Source organism: Leptidea sinapis, chromosome 28 (genome assembly GCF_905404315.1).
Source record: "Leptidea sinapis chromosome 28, ilLepSina1.1, whole genome shotgun sequence".
NCBI classification, from domain to species: domain Eukaryota; kingdom Metazoa; phylum Arthropoda; class Insecta; order Lepidoptera; family Pieridae; genus Leptidea; species Leptidea sinapis.
The window spans coordinates 4429783-4442010 of NC_066292.1; the positions used below are offsets into that span (position 1 = coordinate 4429783).

The following is a 12228-nucleotide window of genomic DNA, read 5'->3' on the forward strand; positions in this document are numbered from 1 at the left end:
ACCTACCAATAGGCAGATTTGTGATTGTGTGTGTGTGATTTAGTGACAAAATACCAATATTTGCGGAAATGTCACCTGCACTCGATGTCATCAATTGGTCTTATTAAAATATAGTTTAATTAATTATTAATTGATTGATTGGTTTGTACGACTATATGTCATATTTGTGAATAGTGACGCTGTTATGTGGGAATTAATGTTATATAATAATTAATTCTTATAATATCTATTACTTCCGGAAGACCTTTAAATTATAATGAAAAACATCTGAAGTCTTTTTTTAAATACTTCCTCATCAATACTATGACGTAAGAGTACGACCATACATTATATATTACGAAAGAGAGAAAATCAACTCAACTCTTCAAAGTACTGTTCTAATACGCCTAAGTTTTATTACGCCAAACTCGAATCAAGTTAAAAGTGCGTAGGGTCGGCGTGCGATAGTTGTGCGCGCTAACGGATCGATATTGAAAGCTTTCGACAACGGATCGAAGCGCACAGCGAATGTGCTTCGAATCCCGCCAAATGCAGCGACAGCTGTGCGTAGCTCGTAGCCAGCGCGAGCGTAGAGGCGGCGCCTTGGGTATTATTATTATTTGTAAACAAGCGTGTGCGGGCGCGAGGGGGGGCGCGGCACGGGGGGAGCTCGTCACGTGACCGCCGCTCATTGGTCCCCGCGGCAGCTGCGTTGAGCGCGAACCACGAGCTTCGAGCGCGTTCGACTCTCGCCGGCGGCCAGACGCTAGTCCTCCGCCGTACGCCGTCGCGTCAACAAGCGCGACCCATGCCCAAGCAGCGCGACACGCGACCAACTAACACGCTCGGTTTTTGTTTATTTTACGCGCGTCCTCCGTTTTGTTGCCACATCGAAAGGGAGGCGGATGGATGAAGCGACCAGAGAAGGTACCAGTGTTTTGTGGAAGTGTGTTAAAGTTGTGAGCTTTTTTGTGGATTGTTTAGTTAGCGGCAGTCGAGCGTGAAGCGGATTCCCGTGTGCTTCCGCCAGGGCTTTCGATGCAGCTTTCGCAAATTGTATATTTATGTAAAAGTTATTTGTTTAATTCTACCACGGACTTCAAAGAATACGCTACTCTTTATTTCAAGTAGAATTGACTTTATAATGTTTATGTAGAGCTAGTGAAAACTTTTCCCACTTAGTGTTTTAATGGAAATGCATGCGTAAAAGTAGATTTGTTTGATCGATCTGTTTATGTAGAGTTGCTAATAGTCACGTAAGTAATAAAATATGCATGTTACTGTACATACAATATCTTGACGTATTCGTTCATTCATGAGTCGTCATTGATTTGTTGTTATAAAGTATTTAGTGACGGTAGTCGTCAAATACTCGAATTAAGGGTATGACGCATCGGAGTGTCATTGTGTTTCTGCACGTGATGTCACATAATTTAACCCTTTGTGCAAACTTTACACGAGACCCAACGTACTGGTTCCCTTGCGGTACTGACTCTACAAAAATCGTAAATATCAAATCTTCAAACAAGAGTTTCGAAGAATTGTAATCATGTGTTGTACCACTGATGACATAATCTTTTTGTATTGCTTCGAATAAATTACAATAACTCAGCACTGATACAAATTATTTTATCGATAAAAGTCTCGGACCAACTCTAACCAATCTCCGATTGTTCCGATAATTTTCTTACGTACGTACTCCGTACTTACATATTCTTATGACACTCAATAAAGAGACTAAAAGATTAATTTTGAATGTGTCTAATTCCAAATAATATAAATGAATCATGGAACATCTCTTTCTCGTACATTCTTATCACACACAATAATTGATTCTTAATTCAAAAATATTCAGAACCTTGTTCTCGATACAATGTGTTGTGTTTCTGTTATTGTTTACTACAAATCTTTGTCGTCATTCATAAATATTCTGTACCTTGTCAATTAATTAAAGCAATCAGCAAGCAAATTTCAATGTCATAATATGCATAATTTTTTGGGAATATCAGTTTTTTGAAAATTTTGCATTGTCATATTAACTTTAATTGCAGATTAATACAATGATTGCATCTTTAATTTACAACAATAAACATAAACTTCTTATGCCTACTTCTCGGTTAAGTCGAGTTAGTACCTAAGTCTTTTATTGGGCGATGTATATGTTTTTACAAGATGATCCCAGAAAATGTAAAAAACAAATGTGTTAAGTACCAAATTCAAAAGGATTGTTTAAAAACGTTTGTGTAGGAAAGGTTACTATGACGTACCTAAATTACTTTCTTAATGATACCACAGACTGGGAATGGAGCGAAGGCCCTCAGGCTATTTAATTATAAATTTTAGTCTACGATAGTTTAGTGTATATATTATATGTGATTCTTCTTTAGTATGTTCTTCTCAGGTCTTAGGAAAACTTTTTGGAAGTTTTTTTTTATAATTCAGTAAGTGATTCTATATCCTATTTTGAATTAAAAAAAATTTAATTTCAATTAGAACTATAAAGTATAGGTATTCCAATGTTAAGTATTTTTCTTATGTGACTATAATATGATCGGTCTCTTCCTTTGGCAATACCATTAATTCAATTAATTTAGTTTCATTAATATTACAACAACATTAATTATTGAATCGGATTTTTACATCGCATTTTCTTTACTATTTCATTCACATTCAATCGGATTTCGTTCGCTGTTTCATTCTCATTGAATCATATTATGTTTACAATTTCAATCACATCCAATCGTACTTTGTTCACTAGTTCAATCAAATTGAATCGGATATTGTTTACTATTTCATTCTCATCGTCTTGGATTATGTTCACTAGTTCAATCAAATTGAATCTGATATTGTTAACTATTTCATTTTCATTGTTTCGGATTTTGTTCACTATTTCAACCTCATCAACTCCGGCTTTGTTCACTATTTCAATCAAATTTAATCGGATTATTTTCACTTTTCATTTTCATTGAATCCGATTATTTTCATTCACATTGATTCTAATTTAGTTCACTATCTCATTGAATCGGGTTTTGTTCTATCCAGCTCTTTGGAAGAATAGCTGAGACAGGACCTACACAACAATTGCATTTGAATCACAATATGTTACTTTGATATAATACAAGGAAAATATCAATTTTATTTATACGTAGAAGAGTTTACAGTCAGTTAATTTTTTCACTTTAGTTACTGTTTCTGTTTTTGCATTTAATACCTGGCCATGCGACGCAAAACAGGATGTATCTAAGTCTATGTCTTTATGTTTGTGCCGCTCTAGAGTCGGTCTGATTTTTATAATTCTGATATCAATTGGATCGTCAATTTTGAAATTGCTGCAGTCGGAAAAGATTTTCTGCATTTATATGGAACTAGCTGTTTCCTACGACGTCGCGGTAGTCCACGTGGACGCTATAAAATAACAAAAATACTATGCCTGCATCTAGCTAGATATTACGTACCCATCTTATACTCGGGCACACGTACAAACAAACAAACAGGCGAAAAGAAAAAAAAATCAACAAAGTAGTTTTTTGGGTTTGTTATTGTTTGTAGAACACAAAGCAAGTGTTCCTTAAAAAATATTAAATGTAAAGTTTTTACTTTATGATTTTATTAAATACTAGCTGACCCAGCAAACGTTGTATTGCCGATATTAAAATCGTGATACAAAAGTAACTGTTGATCGTGGATGGGTGAAAATTTGAAGTTGTATGTATTTTTTAATGCCGCCTCATAAGCGAAGCTGCCTCGAAGCGAAATTAAAAAAAAAATAAAAAAAAAATCGTGTCGACCACCCTTAACATTTAGGGTGATGAAAAATAGATGTTGTCCGATTCTCAGACCCACCCAATATGCAATCAAAATTTCATGAGAATCGGTCAAGCCGCTTCGAAGGAGTTTAACTACAAACACCGCGACATGAGAATTTTATATATCAGATGTATAATAATAGATTGTAACAGACAGATAGCTAAATCATGTACCTCTGTCAACTCGAAGCCCCAGCTACTAGACGCAAGCACTGCAGCTGACATAGGCAGGTGTGAGTCGAGCTGGCCACCGTTCCACTGACCCGCACAATACATAAATCACATGCTTTCAATTAATGTTACATATCGAGCTAAAAGAAAGTCTCACGTACACGCCTGCTAATATCAGCAACTACTAATAGTGGGTCACCCAAGGCGATTTTACATAATTAATATTTCTTAAACGTTTTACATTAGAAGAAGCACAGGGTATGCAAAATCATGTACAGGTAAACACTACATGCTAATTTGGCTTATCATTATTTTATAAATCTAAAAGTCAGTTAATCAGGAATCAACCAAAACCAGAGATGAACAAAAATATTACAAAGTAATTTAAAAGTCAGCAATACCTTCATATTAACAATTTTATATATGTCTATATATGCTAAATATTTTGGAATAAAAGATACAATGTCTATTTAATAAAATACCTTATAAAAAGTTTTGAAATACATAATATATACATTTGAATTGAATGAAGAATCCTTCTTTTTGCTCTGCGGTCGTGAGCGGGCTATATCTTATAAACCGCGATAGTATAACAGTTGCAGACTTAAAAAAAAACTTGGTATAAAGTTATAACTGTGAATAAACCAAGAATATTGAAAATGATATTTTGCTTATGATTGGTTTATTCGGACGTATAACGTTTCCCGCGTTTACTTGCAAGGCTTGGCATTCGGAAAAATTCAGAATTATCATTGTATTGACAGTTTTGTCAGTGATATAATCGACTCTCACGGCCTTACAAATAAAATTGGCATAAAGTTATAACCAAGCATAAACTAAGAATATGTAAAATGTTTACAAATAGACATTTTGCTTACGAATGGTTTGTTCGGACGTATGATGTTTCCCGCGTTTATTTGCAAGGCAGCTTGTCATTCGGAAAACTTCAGAATTATCATTGTATTAACAGTGTTGTCAACGGTATTGTAAACATTTTGCATTTTTTTTGTTTATCATCAGTTATAACTTTATACCAAGTTTATTTGTAAGGCCGTTGAATTTTAGCAGAGTGTGCCGCCATACAAGAAATAATAAAAATCCAAAATGGCGGCCATACAAATTCAAAAGTTGTGTCTTTTACAAAAGTCCATATTGTTTGTTAAATTTTGTACGTTGCGGAACCCTTTGTGTGCTACATCACACACTTCTTCTAAATCAGTTGATAAAACGAGTATTCATTGCTCAATAAAAGCATGTTGCAAGCAATATACGCCAATTGGTGTATTGGTCCGCTATCCGCCAAGACAATACCGATGCTCCCACGGATAATCGAATAAACGCCTTCCTCTGTGAACGTGATAATGTCGAGTCAAGTTCATGCGAGTACGCGATGAAAACAAATAAACAAATTGACCAATTACGTGTGAGTTAGCGGTAGTACCGGACACTATTAGTACAGATTGTGCAACGCGCATCCTACTTAGTGCCGTGACGTCCTTTTTCTAGGCGCGGATTTCGGAAGCCATTAATTGTTATTTGAAAGCGTATTAACAACTTTACTATCATAACAATGTTTTGTACATTTAAAGTGTTATAGAAAACCAGTGGGAGGCTCCTTTGCACAGGATGCCGGCTAGATTATGGGTACCACAACGGCTCCTATTTCTGCCGTGAAGCAGTAATGTGTCAGCATTACTCTGTTTCGGTCTGAAGGGCGCCGTAGCTAGTGAAATTACTAGGCAAATGAGACTTAACATCTTATGTCTCAAGGTGACGAGCGCAATTGTAGTACCGCTCAGAATTTGTGGGGTTTTTCAAGAATCCTAAGCGGCACTGCATTGTAATAGTCAGGGCGTATCAATTACCATCAGCTGAACGTCTTGCTCGTCTCGTATTTCATAAAAAAGTATCGTCGAACGTATTTTCATAAAAAAAGAAAATTGTTTTATCTTTTGTACGGGCGATAGACTATGCCCATATAGAAAGACTATACAACAAACTTAAAAAAAAAGATTGTGTTTCTACTTACAGCCAATCAGATATGCATGAAAAATAATTTATGACGTTGTTTCTCGGCTATATAAATAAATAATATAAATGTTAACACATTTTACAACTATAAGAACAAATTTGAATTAAATTATTAATAAAAAAATAATCTTTTGAATAAATAGTAACAACGAATTATATAAATCTAAAACATAAAGCTGTGGAATGAGCTTCCTTGTGCGGTGTTTCCGGGACGATACACCATGGGTACCTTAAAAAAAAGTGCGTACACCTTCCTTAAAGGCCGGTAATGCTCCTGTGATTCCTCAGGTGTTGCAAGAGAATGTGGGTGGCGGTGATCACTTAACACCACTTGTACGCTCTTTTTCTCCTATTCCATAAAAAAAAACATATTTTACAACTATTTCTACACAAATAAAACGAAAAAAATAGCTTAAGAACAAATTTAAATTAAATTATTATTTAAAAACTTACAAACCTGCCTACGCTTATTCAAATCTAATTCATTTTTAGAATTATGGTTAATGTCTAAGCCCTCAATCCTTGAAGATAGATAATTGTGTGACTGCGAAAGCCTTGCTAAAGTTGAATTGGCTCCAAGCTTAATTCTGCAGAGTGGGAGTTTTTAGTTGTCACCTCAACCAAATGTCAAAATTTTGCAGAATACACATCTCCCAAGAATTGACGTTTGATCTTGTTACGAGTCAATTCGTGTTACAAGAATACGAATATTTTACTTTTTGACGTAAGGACGATCCTGTTCTCGTTTTGGCACGAGAATAGGGCTATTGATCTATTTTACTCGATTGGACAAATTATAGACGGGTTATGTGTTTATCAGTCTATGTAGGTGACACGTGTGTTTGTTACTTTGTGGTGCTCTAGAGACAAAAACGCGTAGATCAACTTTGATAATTCTTACATCAGTAGAGCTGTCGAAAACTTGTGAGTTATCTTAATACAGTATTGGTGATATTTTTAATTATTTTTGTTCAAATTTACTAGCACTGTCGTAGGCCTAGAAACTCATTAGGAAAACTCCAATATAAAGTTAAAATAAAGATTTAATCAATATTAAAATTTAAAACTCTATTCCCCAAATAAACTTTTACAATATCTCAATTCTCAATAGAAAAACACAAAACGCAGTAAATCCCGACTTTCGATCTACGCGAAGATATTTCAATGAAACCCACCGAATACCGTATATAAAGAAGTTATATTGGCCGATCAGTATAATCCGTATCTTATTGGTGTTTCACTAAGGGCTTGGTTTACTTGAGTATTTTCGCTGTTCAAACATTTCGCATCTCTATAATTTTGTACGAGAGAATTATATATACATGAGTATAGGAGATCCGCCGCGCCGGTGAACGTTCGCGACCTTTGTATGGATAATTGTCATTTATAATGTACGTTACAATATAATTGCATTTTATGTAGAAATTAATATTCTTAAATGTTAATAAACGAGCTAGTTTTAAGGTAAAATAGAACTTATTTCATTGATACTTCAGATAATGCAGTAATACTTCCAAGAAACTTAATTAACTTGATTTTAGAAGGAAATCGAAAAGAGCAACCTTAGAGTTTCTTGCTAGTTCTTCTAGAAAATCTGCCTTTCGAATGAGCTGTATGAAAAAAATTACATGTTTCAAGTTTAATTTAATTTACCTATGAAATAAAATATTTTTGATTTGATATATCTTGACCCGCATCTTTTCATATTCGTTCGTAATTCTTACCTTAAAGGTACAGACACAATGCATACACTCCCATATATTAACATATACGTTAGGTGTAGTTTGTAGCTTATTGTAATTTCGAATGTAATTATTACTACCTATGGTTAGTTTGTTAGTCTTACTTAAACATCTGAATATGAACACCTTTTTGGATTAAAGTCTTGCACCTTTGTCCATGGGTATGCATCCCTATAATTATAGTCCAGATTCATCTGTCTGTCTGAATGTCTTCGCTGAATTAAAATTTTAATTTGTCAGTTATTTTTTGTAGTCAATTTTCAGTGAAAGTTCACTGTCCAATTGCAGTAACTTTTCAGTTCAATATTAATATCTAATTTTTTAAAACGGAGAGCTCAAATATTGCTTCTTTAATACTTTTGTTGTTTAATTGTATGTCCAGAAAACATCACCATTGTTGTTATTGCGAAGGTATTTTACAAAAGCTAACCTAGTGTTTTGACAGAGTGTGTGGAGGTGAGAGATTTTGTAATAAAATTAGAAACTTCAATCTACAAAGTCAATCAAGCTCCCGTGGACTTTCGAAAGGGTAACGCCAGGAAGTAAGCAGCAAAAATCTTTCAAGTATATGAAACTAGTTTTATGAACACCATCATGCATGAAAATACCGGAAAATATCACCTACTGTCAGATGTGCGTTGGTGATGATTCAAATATATAATAAATGCCCGGCAACGCTCCTGTAATTCCTCTGGTGTTGCAAGAGAGCGTGAGCGGCGGTGATTAACACCCAAACGCTCGTTTGTCCTTCTTTCACTCTTGTGTTGATATAGAGTTATAATACAAATTATTTTTTGCAATAAATATTATGGTATTTTTTAATAATAAAAAATGAATATAAAAAATAATAATTAAATATCATCATCGTTTATGATGTTAAACCATCGGCAAATTCTTATATAAACGTTCAGGAAGAGAAACAATTAACTGATAGTAATATGTTCAATGGACTATGAACTCTACAGCACTTTAAACATATCAAATAAGCTCAAATCGTATTCACATTTAGAGACAATAGAAAAACATTTACAATCATACACATGTGACTTCCTTTGAACAATTCAGTCTCATAGGTGTACAAAAAAATACAATTTCCGATGTCGCATCCGATAGTATGCCACAAAAAAAATCTTTACAAAATTGTATCGACCAAGTAAACTTTGCCGCCCTACCGCAACGTAGATATAAAACTCGCCTTTATTTCCTTGGGTTAAGTATTAAAATTATATATCAGAGTGAAAGGTAATGCGGTAGAATTATTAAGCCGTCATAAAAAGTGGTAGTGTGGGAAAGATTGAAGTAAAAAAACGCCACATCTGCGTCTTTATAGAGCTCGAGTACCTCAATGAGATGGGCCGTAACTCTATATCGGGAATTCGGGACTCTTTCTTATCATTGTAACGTGCGTCAATCTATCCCTTCTTTGTTTTGTGCCGTTGATGCTATCCGATGTAGATCTTGTCAGATCACCGATATTTGATATCAAATTATTCATAGACAATATTTAACTATCGAACTTTACTTCAAATTGAACAATTGCCAAAATTAGACGTCATTCTTTTGTCCATGTGGACTTATGAATGCCTCTTGAGAACAACAATAAATTAAAAGTGACAAATTTTGTGAATGCTTTAGTTTAACTACTGATTTCATTATTTTGCTAATAAAATTTATCAATTTTCTAGAACCAGGTGGATAAAATCAAATACAATGTTCTAGGAAACGTAAATTTATATTGCCTATTTATGTATTAGTGCCGAGTAGGGATGGATACATAAGTTTTAAGTATAAGTGTTTGAAGTTTTAACTACCTAGACTTCGATGACAATGATTTACTTCATAAGGTCTTTATTTATGATTGCATATATCTAGTTAGCTGTTAGAGTAGCAAAACAATATATTGCTCGGCACTCGGCAGAAGTGCTCGGTAGGAACAATCACTTGATGCACATATCCTGTGTAACGTGTCATTATATCTGATGATAGCTTCACGATTGGTGTGAGAACGTTTTTATATCTGCACTTTTCTGTTATTCGTTCGATCTATTGGTATAAGCTTTTCAAAAGCGTGTTCTAAACGAGAATTTATCTTTTGTTATTATTGTCAACTCACCCCACATAATACATCATTCTTATTTCAAATTCGAACAGTCATTAAATGTTAGCCTAGCCAATAAGTTCTGCTAGAAATAAAAATGCATTTATGTTTTATGACGTAGTGTAATCTTAATAAAACTTATATGTAAGTATTTATTTAGTAAAGTATCAGTACAAAATATAACAGAATTCTATTATAAATGTTTGTTATATTAACTTAATGCAAGCCTGTCTGTCTGGCCACCGATCCATCGATCTACGCATTCATGGAAAATAGAGTCACTGCTTGTTCTAGTGATTTGTAGAGCGACTCAATTTCGACATGTAAAGTACGGCGTAAATATATTTAAAAAAAACTCAAACTACTTATAAATCACGTTTATTTTCTTAGAAGTTTCTTATGCTGACACTTTGGATTACTGCGAATGGCGAAGATGATTTTTAGACTGTTTTCTGCTATTCTATACGTTTGTTTCTGGGTTTTTTCAGAGATGGCTCACCGGCTTTCATTGATGTATCATAAAAAGCTTGGGGATTACATTTAGTGCTAGCACTAATTATTATCTATCACCAGATCACGTTTTTATGGTAGTGTTTGTGATCACTGCATCGGCGCATTGCTGACCAAAGAAGTACATAAACTAGAAAACCGAAAACACACGTACTTACGTGGTGGACGAGGATCGAACTTGGGGCCCCGCGGTGAGGGTCAAGACCTATTTCGCCAGTGTCGCTTAAAACTTTTCGACTTGTGGTGGATGGATGGAAGCAAAAGACGCCTCCAAAATCTGATTAACGCACAAATGTTACAAGAACTTTGGCTGTTCAAAATGTAACTAAAATAAATTGTAAGAGTAATGAAAATAATAATGTTTATCGGAATCACGCACTTGTAATGGAAGAACATTTAGTAAACAAGCTTGTAAGGCTTAATCAATATTACGTATTTCTTAGAATTTTTTATAAAATATCCGAATGCCAACTGAGTTTTGGGGCCCTATGTCTCTCTTTTCGCTTTGCCTCTGGCCTTTGGGAAAGACTTTCTTAGCAGACGATGTCATTGCTAAATCCTTAACATAAATTTTAAATCCGCTTATAAATATGTTTTGAGAAGCGTGTCTACTCTTGGGTACAGATAATAATAATATAACATATCATACATTTATCAATACATGATCGATTGTAGATACGGCTACATATAGATACACCTCGACACCGGATGTACACCTTGTAGACAGCTGCTTTGTAAACTTAACAATTAATATTTACTGTAGTTGAATATGCTTGTACGAATTGTGTGAAAAAAATAATTTATTTTATGTAAAATGTTATAGAGAACGAACCAGTTTACGTGTTACTTTTTTTTTGGTGTTTTCGGAAAACCTACAGCTAGGTTATTAACTAGTACATAATTAAATTCTGAAAGCTAAAAAAAATTTCAAAAATTAATAACTTAAGTACAATGATAATCATAGGACGAGATCAGACGACGGTGCGCCATCACCAGGTCTGCAGTGGAACAACTGGGAAAGATTTGGAGGGACAGGAGGATTACCAAGAAGACTAAAGTCAGATTGATGAAATGCCTTGTGTTTCCAATCTTTCTCTATGGAGCCGAAACTTGGTCTCTGAGACTGCAGGACCGCTGTAAAATCGATGCATTAGAGATGTGGTGCTGGAGACGCCTCCTAAAGATCCCGTGGACGGCATTTCGCACCAATGTATCCATCCTCAAAGAGCTTCGTATTAAAGACAGACTATCGTCAATTGTGCAACTAAGAATACTGAAGTTCTTTGGTCACGTCTCTAGAAATGAGAACTCGATGGAGAGACTGGTAGTTCAGGGCCAGGTGGAAGGCAAGAGAGCACGCGGTCGATCGCCAACCCGCTGGATAGACGCCATCACAAAGGCTACTGAGTCCACCATAGTCCAGTGTACTCGCAACGCCTCTAACCGTCAGAAATGGAAGCACATCGCCAGGAGATCTACCCTCAGAAAGGATGTTGACCCACCGAACACTCCACCATGTACCTCGTCAGCGCAACCACGACCACTCTGACAAGAGTGTCCGACTAAGAAGAAGAATCATAGGTAATAATTACGTGCTAGTAAGTGATCAAGTAAGCTGTGATGATTTCCCTAATAGTTGCTATAAGTTTCTTAATATCAATAATAACATAAATATAACTTGTACTTTGCGCGGAATTTTTTGGAATATAATAACTTAGCTTACTTGAAGGATAAAAAGGGAAAGACATACAAGTACACAAGCTATTACAACCTTGCCAACAGGAACTTCTTTAGTCAAGAAGGTTGGTCGTAAACTTTTTGAAAAACAAGTGACTTTTCCATCAAGTAATTACTTAGTTAGGTTTTACACTATATTATATGATACAAATCG

The 12228-nt window shown here is 34.9% G+C and overlaps 1 protein-coding gene across 1 annotated transcript in view; it reads left to right on the top strand.

Moving 5' to 3' along the window:
* Nucleotides 1–758: 758 nt before the first annotated feature.
* The window catches only part of LOC126973095 (DNA N6-methyl adenine demethylase), a 138745-nt gene continuing 127275 nt past the window's right edge, over nt 759–12228 (top strand). Inside the window, exon 1 of the mRNA XM_050820228.1 lies at nt 759–906. The gene's annotated coding sequence lies outside the window, so the exon portion shown is untranslated. The remainder of the gene's footprint in view (nt 907–12228) is intronic.